The sequence below is a fragment of the Excalfactoria chinensis genome, chromosome 1 (assembly GCF_039878825.1).
Source record: "Excalfactoria chinensis isolate bCotChi1 chromosome 1, bCotChi1.hap2, whole genome shotgun sequence".
NCBI classification, from domain to species: Eukaryota; Metazoa; Chordata; class Aves; order Galliformes; family Phasianidae; genus Excalfactoria; species Excalfactoria chinensis.
In genome coordinates, this window is record NC_092825.1 from 44,810,163 (window position 1) to 44,825,757 (window position 15,595).

The following is a 15,595-nucleotide window of genomic DNA, read 5'->3' on the forward strand; positions in this document are numbered from 1 at the left end:
GACATTTCAAACTGCAGAAGATATTTGGAAATGTGGCGTCTAAACCCCTTAACTGCTTAGAAGGGTTAACCAGAGGATGGAGAGAGTGACTTCCAGAGCAAGTACCCCAAGAAATACTTTGAATCAGGCTCCCAAGCAAGCTGAGCAGGCAGCAAGCTGAACTCTGATCCGAGGCATAGTCCTGCTCCTGTTCAGTCCTCCTTCCCTGTGCTGTAGAGCTATTGATTGTCCCCCATAGAACAGACCCAGAGCTGTTGCTGGAATTGGGGCAGGCTTAGACCGGGAGACAAGGGATGTCTGACCCACCTGGTCTGGCTGTGACCAGCAGTGTTAGGGCCTCCCCAGTGCAATAAAGTTTTTGGTGTTTCTGAGCAGCTGTAAACAGGGCATCCACAGCTGAACTTGACTCTCTGGATAGGAGCCTCAGTCTTAAGTCTCCCTCCTGTGTGCTCAGCAGAGGAGGGGAAGTAGGGAGCCAGCCCTACTTGCCATAGCAGGCAATGAGGTCTAGATATCAGGTTGGATATTGGGAAAAGATTCTTCACCAGAGGGTGATCAGACTCTGGAACAGGCTCCCCAGGGTGGCGGTCATGCCCCCAAGCTTCTGGACTTCAAGAAGTATTTGGATGACTCTCTCAGACATGGTTTAATTTTTGAGCAGGCCTGTGTGGAGCTGGGGTTTACTGCTTGATGATTGTTATGGGTCCCTTCAAACTCTGTTGGGCTTTCTGCCTTGTGTCCTGGGCAGGGGCAGGTGAGGCAGGAGATCAGCCTGCTTGAAAACATAGGATTTCATCCACAAAGTCTCCTTGGACTTGTGTTTTTTTTTTTTTTTTTTGTTGAAGGAATGCTGTGGGGTTTGCATGGAGATACATGCACTCTTTTTGCCATACTATCTTTCCTGCAGGTGCATTTGGCTCATCCTTCAGCAAACTCATGCCCTCGTGTGAGACCGCTGAGCCTGGTTGTCCTTACCACTGTCACACAGGGAGGGCTGTGCACTGAGAAGGTGCTAACTGAACAAACCCGTGTGTGTCTCTGCAAAGCCTCCTAAACATGCTGATGCCTTTTTTCCCTCCTCTGATGGAGTCTGGTTCCCTATGGAGCAGCCTGGCTGAAACAGCATCCGTATCTGCCTGACTGTGAGGGTTGGAACGAGCTGGCAAAGGAGAGAGGAGGAGAGAAAAGAAGCTTTGTATGGCAGGACTGAGCTTGTAGCATGTGACAGTGTGCACCTTGCAGGCTCTGGGTGGCAGCAACAGAGGGAAGAGGCTCTGCAGGATGGGGGCATCCCGCACCCCCACCGGCAGCAGGGGTCTGCGGGTACGTGGGGCACAGGGGACTGGCCACTGTCACCTTGCCACAGCAGCATCAGCCTGCAGCCTGGGCAGAGCAGGCTCACAGACCACACAGGGTAAATATTTTTATTCTTTCTCGGGTAGTTTGGGTTTGTTCTGTCACAGGGCAGAGATGGGAGTTTACTATGTCGTGCAGTTGTGTATGGCACTCTGATGGTGAGAGGGGAGGAAGAATATTAGGGACTGTTTTTAAGGATTGTTGGTTTATGAGGACATTATAAAAAATTAATTAAATAAAAATTAGGTTTTCAGGGAGTTTTTGTGCATGGTGGAGTCTGTGAGAGAACCAGCCTGGGAGCAGTCTGTGTGCAGCAGTGACAACTCGGTGATGTAGACCCACGGCTTCACAGAATGCTGTAGGAAGGGAAGAGAGGGAGGAAAGCATCTAGAGCAGGGCAGCACAAAAAGTGCTTGGCTGATAGGAAACCTGAGGGACTGGGAAGCCAGGTTTTTATCTGTTTTCAAACCTTAAGACTGACTTCTTGAGGCAATGCATCTGCGAGGCTCTAGGGAAATATCAAACCTGTTTATGTCATCTACACTGGGAGAAAAAGTTCCGGAATGTACAATTTAATTTACATTTCACTAATGAAGTGTTTGTGTACTTGTTGTTCTGTGAAGCGTAGCTATACCAGCACATCAGGGGACAGCATTAAGTTCATGGCAGGAATGCTGTCTGCAGATTCAAAAGTGCTGCTGTGCTTCCAGCCATATGCTGTTATGCTGTGAAACACTCTTCAGCTCATCTCAGCAACCCCTTCCCTGCCGTGCAGTCGAGGAGCTGCACTGAGAGCTTGATACAGCTTTCTGTGGTTGCTTCAAACTGAGAAAATCTTGGCGCAGATTTTGTTCAAATATTACTGCAAAGTTTGTTCTTTGAGTACTTTGTTTTGTCTCAGTTGCTGCTTTGCAGCCATATAGTTGAGCACATTTGTCCATGTAGGAGCAAGGTTAGCCAGGTCCTTGCCTTCGGTTGTAATCCATGGAGTTGTGTGCAACTTGGAAGACAGATATGTGAATTCTGACAACTCTTTTATAAAGTGGTAAAGACAGTATGTTCCTGAATCGATTAATGCATAAACATGAAAACCGATAGTTTCCTCCATGTGTTTTATTTGTGGTTTGGGGTTTTCTTTTTTCACAGGAAAAAAAAATCAATAATGTGCCTTCAGAGGAGTTTGTAGAATTATTCTTTATTGCTATAAGTGAAAAATCAATGTCTACTGGAAATGGTAATGGAGAAAGGAGGGGCTGCAAGGTTATTTTACAAATCTGGACATAGAGTGAGATGTTAGAAGTGCTTATGGATTTTTCATTGTTATGTCCAAGTTAAAAAGTAGCTATACATTCTACATCATACATAGTATGCGTTAATACTTTCATCTTCCTCAACACTGGTGGTTGAGTCATCATCCCTGAATGAGTTTAAAATCGATTTGGATGTGGTGCTCAGGGACGTGATTTAGTGGAGGGTTGTTAGAGTTAGGGTAGTATGGTTAGGTTGTGGTTGGACTCGATGATCTTTAAGGTTTTTCCAACCTGAGCAATTATTTGATTCTGTGATTGTATGATTTTTAATAAAGTAATCAGGCACTATGATGTGTGTTGTATTTAGTAGGTAGGTACCTGTATTCAGAGAAATCTAAATAACAACAAGAAAAGTTGACTAAAAAGCCATGGTTCAGGTACACCAAGACAAAGCCATGTGTTCCTAGCTCTACTGCCAGTATTACTGACATGCTAAAATGTGTTGCCTATTTCCAACAGTAACCTAACGATACAGTGGAGGTTAGCTACCTAGAAAATCCAACAATCCTGTTTTCAAGAAAAACATGAACCAAAAATTTGTCTAAAGAAAGGGATGAAAGTACAGTTTTTGTTAAATGATATCTACTGCTAATAAGTCTATTACTAATAATAGTCCTCTCTATTATCTAGCAATATTTTATTATATTTCACTGAACTTTCTGCAGTGCTACCCCACTTTTTCTATAGAGTGGCCACACTTGAGAGAACGTGATGTATGTACATATCTATCAGTGACTACCTCATATAACTCTAAATAGGAGTTATATTCCCTTATTATAGCTTCCTTCTCCAAAATCATAAGTTACTACATTTCAAGGACACAAGTTTTAACTTCAGATATTTGTTGTTAGGTTCCAATGCTGCTGGCACTCTTGCAGTAGGACTGCTTCGCTGGAAAAATCCACATGGGCATGGGAAACCTCATCTCCCTCTCATCTTATCTGAAGATGCTTGTGGTACAGCATTTCAATGTTTTCCTACACAAAATGACTTATATCCATCATCGTGTCCAGCTTCGCTTTCTATCACTCCAGTGCCTTCATACAGCAGTAGTAGTCAAGAAACTTTAAGTCTAGACTCTACAGGTAAGTGATCATTTCTTTTTTACACATCAGAACTTAGTTTAATCAGCAGTTTCACTACTTAAGTTAAATAGTCTTGTTTGCTCCTAAGGAAGGATTAGACCACAGAAGCTCTGTGTAGGAATTTAGAATTGTACCAAGTTATACATGTTCTCAACCACAATAATATTTTATTAGTATATGCTTACCTTAAAACTGGTAGACTCTGGTAGAAACATTTTGACAAGCATGTGGATGTACTTGGGGCACCATTGTCTCTTTTGCACCTTTGGTAAAAGGCTGTGTGATGGAGAATACACTGATATGTTCATCATGCATTCAAAATGCTATGAGCCTCTGGCTTATCACAAGCTACCGTGTACAAGGAGTATCCAGTTGTGTGTGGGAATGCACTTGTGCTTCTGGACGCTACAGGCTTATGTCTATCAGAAACCAGAGAAAGAAGTATGCTGGTCAGTGATGGAGTGATGCTTTCACTCTGGGGTTCAGAGGCCTCTGAGGGTATTCAGGAAAGAGGACAATTGGCAAGGGACTGTGGTGACAGAACAAATCACTTGACCCATAGACTGCTTCCATTTATATCTAGAGGATCTTTGATTAAGGTAATGATAAGGAAATGGGTCATGAACTCAGTGGATTTTCCTGGCTTGCAGATGGGGCCCTGATCTCTATGATTCCTAAACAGATTCACATATAAGGACTGGTTAATGTCTCCTTTCTTGTGTTGAAATGGGGTAGGATTAGCAAGGTTCTGCCTAGGTACCAAGAAGCAGAGAGGTTTGTATGGTGAATGGGATCTTAGTGGATCCAGTGTCAAATGGGGTACTACTGTAAAAGGGCCAGTCTGAATTCCTAGTTCTGTTCCAGATCTTAAAATATATGTAATACTGTAATACTTACTTGCTCACCACAGGGGGTCGGATGTCTTTGTAGTAAAAAGTATAATCAAGTCTATATTATTCAGCTGATTTTATTACTGCTCTTGTTGTTGTTGTAGTAGTACATAAATATAATTCACTGTAATTGATGTAATCATGTCACAAAAAAATAATGGGCTTGAAATTTGGCAGTGGTACTGAAATCCAAGCAAAACTGTTTTTTTACTTCCCAGAGCTTTCTGTTTTAATGACTTGTTCTCTCAAATTGCATGGATTCTTGTGGCAGCCAAAAATCCTGGGAACTAGTACTTCAAATACCACTCCTAATGTCTGCTCTGATGGATGCATTTGTAAAGCAGGAGTGCTAGTGCAATTGTTAAGCAATTTGTGCAAGAGTAAATGTGGCTCTCATTTATCTACATTCCTAGTTTAAATTAAGAGCAGTATAAATCCACACATCTTGGGCACAATTTGGTGATTTCTTTATATACTCCGTGACTATATCCTAGAAGCTTAATTTATGTATCTGATCACCTATTGTAATTATCGAAACACTGCATGTGCTGTGAAATACTCAATATCTTTTCCATATGAGGAGCGATGACCCATCAGTTTTGTGAAGTTTTTTAGTGGCAGGTGAGCATTACTCCAAGGTTCAAGTGTACCTGCCACCTACAGTTGATGTTGTAGATGAGGGAGAAATACTAGTAAAAATAGTAGTGCAATAATAAAACTATAATAAAACCTGATAAGGAACAGCCAGCTCTGCAGAAACACCTTTCTAGGTGTAAATCGTCTACATATACTCAAAGGTATGAAACTAGCAAGTCAGATGCAAGTTCCCTAGTTTTGTTCTTTAAGAAATTACAGTGAATTCACTTTTGAAGAGAATTTATCAAGAAATGTATGTAGGTGTTCTACCAAAGAGCTGCCCAACGGCAGGGCAGCACAGCTGAGGCAATGTCCATTCCCAACAGGGCTGGGAGGTGCTGCTGCATAGCATAACTCGTGCCCAAGGAGATGCAACCTTCATCCTGAGTTAATTTTCTTATTCCCTTATTAGTCCAAAAACTGGTTATCTGATTATCCAGTGTAATTGAACTGCCGCACTAATAATAATAATCCATATGTTATTATGTAACACTCCTATAACACTTTTAAATTATTATTATTATTATTTTACTTGATCAAGTTTTCAGAACCTTTCTTGCAGTGAGCAAGAAGCAGGTTTGCAGCAGAGTTCTGCAGCGTACAGAGTTCAGTGCAAGCTCGGGCAAGAGCACTGCATCAGCTGAGATGGGTGGATTTTCTGAAAAGACAGAGGGTAACTTAGAAATTGATTAATGAGGTAGAGCATATCATAAAATTGTATCACGGCTCATGTCCAAGACTACTCGATCAGCTCATTTACAGGAAAGCTGCAAAAAAAATACTATGCCATGGGGTAGTTGTGCAGTTACTCTCTTGTGGATTCATACCAAACTCTAACATTTTGATAGCACAATCAAAAAACAAACTATGCTAAACCACCAGTACGAGATGAAGACACACGATTGTATTTTCAGATGAGTTATTTTCTAACCACCAATACCAGGAAAATTCTGACTGCTTCCTCCACAGCAGCGCACATTCAGAGCCCTGTAATAAGCTGCGCTTGAGATGTCTGAACTGAATTTCAATGTATGGAACAAGATAATGGTGCTGAAAATGAAGTATTGACACAATGAAACTGTGTGTTTAGGTATGCAGTATGAAAGATGTAGAACTGCCACTAACAGCATTTGGTGAACACATTCAGTGAGTACTTTGCATCCTACTTCAACCATTAGTTTCAATTCAGTGCATTTGGTGCTTCACAGAGTTCTGTAACACTGATAATTTACAGAGTGGTACCGAATATTGTTCTTGCATATTGGAGTATAATGAACATCAGAATCCGTTTTCTATACTTCAGGATGGAAATCAAACAAACACTCTTCTGTTCAGAATAGGACAAAACATGAAGAATTATTCTGTACTAGTTTCCCAGCTCATATGTCTGGTCAAGAATACAGGCAGAGACCATAGTTTTGATAACTGTTTGATTAAAAGGCTTACTTTTTTAACTGGGTTACATTTGTTATGTGAATTTCTGGTTGCAGGTAAATTTAAGAATGCCTATTAAAAACAAAAAACACAAAACCCCAAAATAACAAAAACATCAACAACAAAAAACAACAGCAAAAACAAAAAGAAAAAGCTAAATGTAATCTCCTCTGCATTTGCTGGTACTGGTCCAGGCCAGGAGATGACTACATTAAAATCGGAAATGCATGCGTGTATATTAAGAAAAAAAAAACCCACGGCATTCTACCAAGTTGAAGTGATACTTGAAAATGGCCTTCACAGTCAATGGTAATTTAATTACTCAGTTAAAATGCAGATGCTTTATTATTATAAAAGTAAATATTCTATGATAATTGCACGACATATATTGATTTCTTTGGGTATAATATGTTCTGAAGGTTTTAAGATAGATATTATGAACTTGGAAAATACCTCACTTGCCACTTGTTGCATAATTTTTCAGTAATGGGGTGCTGTTTTCATAGCCATGCTTAGTTTTCTTTTTCCAGAGCTAATAAACCCGGTCCTCTTCTCACAGGCTGTGTTATTTCAACATTTTTCTATCTTTACTTTTGTCTGAGCTCGCTCCAGTTTGTCTTTATCTGAAGTGTGGTACCTAGGACAGGGTATAATTCTGCAGTGGAAGTACAACCAGCTCTAATTAGTGTAGAACAGTTGCCACCTCTGGCTTCTGTAAAGATGCAGATTAATGCCCCTAGCTAACACATCTCTTTGAAGAGTGCTATTATTGATTGTATTGATCCTCTTCATCACCACCATCTTAAGGATCTATTCTTCCCTAAGACTTTTTATAATGCATTTGTTATATCTTTTCTACATTGTTTTATTTTACTACCTGTAATTGCCTTTGATCTTTAGGCCATTCCTTTACATTTGCGAGGTTCATTTTGAGTTCTGAACTGGTCCTAAATGTGGCTTACATTACGTAACAAATTTCTGTCATTAACAACGTTTAAATACAAAATGTCATAATGAAAACAAATCTTGAAATTACATCCCAGTTTCACTACTAATAATCTCACCCTTTTCTTTCAACCATTTCTGTACTGGAGTTAGCACACTTTCCTCTAGACTGTATTTATTTTTTGTTTATTATAGCAGCTCGTCACCCTCCAGTGCTAGATCAGCTGTTTTGAAAGCGATTATATTGATTTACCAGAAATTGTTTCTGAAAAATCTATTGGCTCTTTGTTATCTTCTTTTCTTCAAGGTGCTTACCCACTGCTTGATTTATTGCTTGCTTTCTAATTTGTCACCATCTCTTCTTAAATATCAACATTAAGCTGACTGCGCTGTAATTACCCAAAGCACTTCATTATGCCCTTCTCCACTGCTAGACCTTACCTCATCCTTGCTTAGATGGTGTACTCCTTAAAAGCTATACGGGTTCCTAAATACCAGTTATGGGAAATGTGGAGTAGGCATCTCTATGTCCTACCTGGGTCTGTGCCTGATGTGTGACTGCATGAGATGATGGAGCTACTTCAGGAGAACTTGTATTCTGAGCAGACATGAAAAATGCATTGTTTCTTTTACATTTGCACCACATCTCTGTTTTATTTTGCTGATGTGGTTATAACACTGAACCTTTCCCCTTTGTTTCTATGATGCAGGATTTACTTTCACAGTAATATTGCCATCTGCAGTATTTGTCATGGACAACAATCAAATTCATTTGTGTTTCTTGATGTTGTACGTATAAGTGCAAACTTTAGTGGATTCTTTGACTCTGTAGCTTCCATATATATATATTCATGCAGCTTTTAAGGTCTGTTTTAAATCATAGAATAACAGCAAAAAGCTGTAAGAAGAAATATCTTGTGACACTGACTACTTTTTAGTATGTTGGAGGAACCCAATTAAAGGAAGAGAATGCAACAGATTTAATATTAGCTGTTGTGTTAGACAGTAGGAAGAATTTTGTCTCAGAAGGAGTGGTGGTGTATTGGAACAGACTGCCCACAGTGAGTGGTGAAGTCACTGTCCCAGGAAGTGTTCAAAAAACATGTGGATGTGGCACTGAAGGACACGGTTTAGCAAGCAACATTGGTGGTGGGTGGATGGTTGGACTATGTGGTCTTAGAGGTCTTTTACAACCTCAGTGAATCTATGATTCTAAGCTGGAGTCATCATGACTGCAGTGGAGAACCTGAAAGCCATGTGGGAAGGAATGGATAACTTCTGGGAACAGAAAAGGGAAGTGTAATAAAAATACAATGGCACAGATTTCAAGGCTGCACATAACAGGATTGTATTTTATCACGTGAACTGGGAGTCCTCAAAGGGAAAAGGCAGAGGAATATAATGTGAGTTACTAATAAGGAGTGTGCTGCAACTGTGAAAAAGCAAATGGAAGTCTGGGATGTCTTAGGTGAGATACCTGATGCAGAGGGAGAGATGAAAGTTGTCTAACCAAACTGACAGCTTATTTTCACAAAAGGAGAGAGATCTACTGGAACTTGAGCAGAAAAATAGAACATGGTAGGGGAGAGCGTATCAGCTTAGAAGATGGTAAAAAAAAAAAGCTTGTTGTGTTTAGCAAAGCAAAAGTAATTAAAAGGAAAAAAATAAATAAAAACCATGTCAGTAGGTTTCATTTTCTATTTAATTATTTACTGTTTATTAAGCCTGAGAAATACCTCTTACAAGAGAACGAGGCGTCTGATCTGTTCGCATATCTCGATCAGCAGCTTCTGAGATTGATGAAACTGTTAAGTGATCCCAGAGGTGCAGCTGCTGATGGTAGACACTGAACAGATTAATGGGTTCTGGTAGCAAATCGTAGTTTGGAGAGCCGGCAACTGCCTGATTTCTCGGGACTGCATAAAAGGGGGGAGGCCACAAGATGGTGCTGCCTCTCCTTATCACGGGTAGAAGCGTTATGAAAGCAGCAGTGCAACGTGCGATGTCTTTGGTGTATCCGGTATTTCCGTGTTCGTCCACCGAGTGACGAGTCAGAGGCTCAGTTTCGTCCACGATTTGTCATTATGCACAGATTCTTCTCAAGGTGTCTGAGTAAGGGGATTCCTTATATCAGAGGAAAAAAGGAGAAGACAGAACTGGAAATATGATGGTTATTACTCTTCAGATTGTACCTTCTTTTTGCTCTGCTTTCAGCTGCAAAGGGGTTAATGAAATTATAAAATTGAGAAATAGAAACTGGATGTTTCTGATTAGTCATCTGGATTCTACTTAGAGTCCTCACCTGACAATCCAGATACTATGTACCATTTAATGCACTGATGCCAAAGACAATATTCATTGTACCTACAGTGGACCTGACTGCTTCTGCTTCTTTGCTTACATTCTGCATGCTTATATCAAGAAAGGTATAATTTGAGGTTTCTTGATGTTCTTTCAGTAAAAGTGTCTTCAAGGGGTTTGAAACAAAATGAGGTTTCAGCAGCCTAAGAGTTCTGTGCTAGACAGTCATAAAGATTATGGGGTTTATAAAGAGAAAAAATACCGCTTCCAGAAATGCAAGTTGGAAACCCTAAAGGTAGCTGAACCCTAAAAATTTTGCAGCTCAGGTGATAACTTGTGTCCTGACTGCCAGCACATTGCCTCTGCTGCAATATGTGGCCATGGGTAGAATACTTATCCTCCTCAGTTCTTTCATTCATCTACTAGCAGTCTCCCAGTGTAATGAACAACTGCTTACTACTTTTATCAAAATTAGAGGGAGTGCAAGTTATTACAGAATACCTTTTCTGAAACACAGTGTTGTCTTTGGCTTCTAAAGGGCAGTGTATGCTTTTAGCACCCGTGAAAAAAATGAGACAGGAAGTGTTTAAATTTAAACATGTGATGGCAAAAACCAAAAACAAACAAAACAAGAAAAAACCCCAAAAGCAAAAAACCCCACAACCAAACAACCAAACCACCATACTGCATTCAGTAAGTATGATGAATTAGGATCCTACAGAAGAATATTAAGTATTTTGGTAACATTAGCTATTTTTGCTGACTCCTGGGACAGAGTACCATAAAGTCTATATTTTCAAATCTCTGAATATGTGTACTTAAAGAAGAATTTTGGAACTACTTTCTGTATTGACCTTACTATAAGTTCGAGCCCAGAAGCTACTGAAGTGCCTGGTTCTGATCCAGAAAATCAGTTATGTATATGCTTAATTTTGAACTTGAGAGTTATGCAACTGAAATCATTCTATTTGTTTCTCTGTTGAGTCTTCCCACTTAGCAATGAGAAAACATAACTCATCTAAGAACAATGAGCTGGAGGTTCCTTTTGTAAGTCATATTTTTAGAGATGCCAACAGCCTGGATTGTGCTCTGTGGACTGAAGGCACTCAGCACTGACAGTGCTAAAATGTGCCTCTTGTAGTGCTGCATAAGTGCTTCAGTGCTGTCTTTATAGGACGTCTTTAGAGCTACAAGTGCATTTCTGCAGACTTCTTCTACCATCTCTCCTGAAATTGACTGCAAGGTATTTCTTGTGGGTATTTGTCCTTTTTGCTGATCTGAGGTTGGCCAGCTATTAAATTGATGCTGTTACCATTTGCTCATTGCTGTTGCTTCAGGTGAACTTAAACTCAGCAGTATCTATAATGCACTCTCCTTCTCAAATTGCTGCTTGGCTAACAGGCTTGGATTTATAAGTGTCCCTTCATTTTGCTTGCAGTGTTCTTAGTTGCCTGCATCTGTAACGTATATTGACCACAACAGGTGCAAAAATTTTATTTGAATTTCAGATTTAATGGAGATTTGTTTCATCTGGCCATCATTCTGTTGCACAGTGGTTGGTTAAAGCAGAGAAGGCTTAGGATGGAGTTATGGATGGTACAAAATTGTTTTTACATAAGAATGTGTCTCTGAACCACGTTTCCAGTGGAGTCCTCTAGCACTATGGAGTCTTAGTGCAAGATGGAAGTGTTTAATTAACACTTCAAACCTGACAGGGATTATGGATACCCTGCAAAACAACAGTCTGTTTAGCTTTTCTGTCAATGACACACCCTACTCTGTGTACCTATCTTGCATATTTTATAATCAAATTAATATAGTAAAAGGTAAAAATATTTCTTTAAAATCTTATTAACTTTACAGAACAAAAATGGGTGCATTACCCCATTATGTCTCCAGAGAAATTAAGTGTCCAGAAGAATGCTTGTTTATTTTATTGCTCATTAGTGAATACAGCACAGTTAAACATTGAAGTGTTGTGTGTTTAAGTAACTTATATATCTTTGTGCTGGAAAAAACCTATTAAAAATCTAATAAGTCTCCTTTTGATAGTCATATTGAAGAGACAGAAATAGAAGGAAAAAAAATGGTTAATGTGGCAAAACTATAAAGAAAACACAAATTCTTAATGAGGTTTTTTGTTGTTGTTGTTGTTGTTGTTGTTGTTGTTGTTGTTGTTTTGTCCAGTTCAATGTAGGTAATGAAGTCTTGGTCTTTTGAAAGAGAAAGGATGTGTCAGAGTTGCAGATGTCAAGTAGGAAGCATTCAAATATAGCACTATAGTTCAAGACTGAGACAGGGAGCAGGAGCCGTAAAATTAAAATGGAATGAGCTATGCAGAATAGCTCCAATCAAGCCCTGCTTTATTTTGTCCTTTTGTCTTTAAAGCTTGGTTTAAGGTAATTTACTTGGTTTCTCCTCGCTCCCCCAATTAGGAAAGATATTATCGATTTCCTCAGAAAAGCTGGATATGCAAAACTGAAAATGTAAATGAAAGCTGTCTTCTTTTACCTATTTGTTTCTTTCTGTTTTGCTCATATTTTTTCTTTCAATTTTATATTTCTTCTTCTTCATTCTTCTTATAGTATTCACTGCATTTCTCTCAAAACCAGGAGGGATGTTTGTGGGCTGGTGGAGATGCAGGCTGCCGACCCAGCTGGTGAGGGCCAAGGAGAAATCAGATCGTTATGCTCTAGAGAATTGTTCTGCAGACAACTGCCTGAGCTGTAAGAGGGAAGCAGGAGCTTATTCGACACTTGCTGATCTAGTGCTCAGTAGATTATCAGCTGCTTTGTACTTGTGTATCATTGGTTTTAATACTCTCTTGACATTTATGCCTAGGCAATGTCTTTTGGTTGAGAAGTCTGAGAAGTGTTTATTTCTGGGGAAAATCTTCAGGCAGAGTTCTGAAGTCCACCGATGTGCTTGTGCTTGAATCCCTCTGACCAGAGTGCCAGAGGTCCCTTACTTTGATTTTCAGTTTGAAATTCAAGATTGTGTTTATGCTCCACTGGAATCAATGGGAAGACTGACTTGTGCTGCAGTATGAGGTGATATAATCCAGGATGAGCAAAACTTTTATTCAGATTTGACCAAACGTCTTCAAACATGTTTTAGAAGTGCTCCTTGCTGCCTCCTGTGTAAGATCATGCATTTTCTTTCAGTATTGTGTTTATAAACTATGCTCTGTTTTGCTGTCACACAACTGCTCTCTCTCTGCAGTGCCTATCCTTCCTTTTGTCTAGACATTTTCTGTTCCCTTAGTTCCTTTTCCCTTAGAAATAATCATCAGAAATCCCCTGGAAGGGACACTTGCTTCTTGCTTGCAGGGAAGAAAAATGCACATTCAGGATGCTACTTGGTGGCTACAGAAATAATTTCTGCTTTGCAAATGACAAGTTCTCAAAGCCCGGTCATCTATTGCATGTACAGAATAAAAACTGGAAACACATCTCATGTAGAAGAAGCTGCGTACCCCTTTCTTGCTTAAATACTTCCCCTAGATACTTCATTTTTCTGTTGCTGGAAATCTCATCATTCACATGCTTGGAAAACTTCAGTCTTTAAGATGAAAATACTGCAGAAGAAAAATGAGATATCTGAGGGGAAGCTTGTGGGGGAAGGGAGAATATCATTGCAGCTCCATACATAAAGATAAGAACATTCTGCACCAAATGCTTGCTGAAAATAGGCCTCAATATTTTTTTCTTAGGCAGAGATATTGAACTGCAATTTATATGGTTGGTAGGTGATGGAGTAAGAGACAAAAAGGTGGAACAGTTTTCCAACTATTCTGCAAGGTCACAAATGTAGCTTTCGGTAGGAGCAGAAATCAGACCCCTCTAGGTTATCTTCATGATAGCAAAGAAACTGTTGTTTCTCCTGTTATTCATAGAGCTGACTGTTCAGAATTGGCATTAGTAAACATTCTCTGTTGAGCTGGAGTAAAAGGCATCATTGATTTTGAGTAAGTAATGAAGCAGTAACACAGAAACGTCTAGTATGTTTTGTTGGGTTGAATTATGTAATAATCTTGAGCTGAGATAGCAGGATGGTGAGGATGAAATTAAATGAGTCATTGTTAAAAATAGGATTTGGACCTGAATTAGATGGGCAGCTGAATAAAGGATGCCATTTGTTGTGATGAATTGGCTGTGTCTACACTGTATAAAGCCTTAAGTGATGCATAAATACATAAACTCATTTTTATTATGGGTTACTGGCAATTTTAGTTAGTTGCTGTTGTTGTTGTTTAAAAAAAAAAAAAGCTTGAAAAGGGAAATGAACTGGGAATTGTGTGTATTGTTACAACGGACAATGGGAAAGTAAAGTATCTGAGTAGTCCATTGGTGAGTGTTGCCTCCTGTGCCAAATGAAGCACAACACTTCTAAATCTTTCTCCGTATTGAGTATTATGAGAGGTAAATGGTCAAGCAATTAATAAGGCACATAGAAATTGCAAAAGTGAAAATATATTGGTATTGTCTATATTGGTATGATATATTGCTATTATCTATATTGGTAAGTAAAAGAAATCATGAGCTCAACTTGGTTTTAAGCTATAGCTGATAAGAATGGAGTTTGTCTCATGGCCAGTTAATAGTGGGGGAAGAAGAGATCACTTCTAATGATCAACACAGCAGGGAATGATGACTTCATTAGAACCGTGGACAGAAAGTTTCAGAAAGTGGACTAAGAATGCTTCTCATCTGACAAAATGTACCAAACTATAGGTTATTTTCCTCCACAACTTAAAGGTAGAGTGTGATGAAGCTGAACAGTGGTTCACTTGCTTTGCACTGTAATTCAGATGACTTAACAAAAATTCTTTGAACATTTTCCATAAGCACAATAGCAGAAGTACTAGTGATTCTTCCCACAGTTGGGTCCCATTTCTTTAGATTCAACAGTACTGTGAGTTCTGCCAGTCTTAACCTCCTCTTGGTTAAGACAGTAGAGGGGAATAAAAGCATTCTTTGAGTTAATTCAGCATCCTATGCTGTTCATCTTGGAAATAAGACTTCTGATGAAGAGGCTGTATATTCATTAATACTTTCTAATAATTTTCAATTGCAATAAATATCCATAGGTTTTCAATTTTTTTTCATTTCCTCTTTTGGGCTTTACTTTTCTTTTTAGATGCTAGAGATGACAAAACTGCAAAATACCAAGAATCATCTTTAAAGCAGAGTAAAATTCTATAAATAAATATTATAAACATAGATTTTCCTAAGTTGCAAGGGATTCAAGGAGCATCGAGTTTAACTCCTGGCTTCATGCAAGAACATTAGTGCTTAACTCTTAGGACACGCATCGAGGTTAAAGACCGATTACTTCAAAGCACAGTCAAGAATTCTTTCAGTTAAGCAGTGACTAAAATTGGTCATTTGCAGAAATAATTCCACTGCATTTCTTTGTAAACATCCAGGCATCCCACACAGAGAGCCTCATGAGCTCAGTAAGATTATTCATGCTTATCTTGCACACTGCTATTTAGCCCAGAAATATGAACTTCACCTATCTTACGTTTTATTGTTTTTAGAAGTACCTTCTGCTAAAAATATTATTGAAACATGCTAGTAAAAAGTTTTTCTGTATTCAGTTATATAATGCCAGATGTTGGGCTGAACGGCCTCAA

At 39.2% G+C, this 15,595-nt stretch overlaps 1 protein-coding gene across 1 annotated transcript in view; it reads left to right on the plus strand.

Moving 5' to 3' along the window:
• Window positions 1–1,345: 1,345 nt before the first annotated feature.
• Window positions 1,346–15,595, plus strand: part of ANO4 (anoctamin 4) — a 186,501-nt gene continuing 172,251 nt past the window's right edge. Inside the window, exons 1-2 of the mRNA XM_072342020.1 lie at window positions 1,346–1,414; window positions 3,518–3,751. The gene's annotated coding sequence lies outside the window, so the exon portion shown is untranslated. The remainder of the gene's footprint in view (window positions 1,415–3,517; window positions 3,752–15,595) is intronic.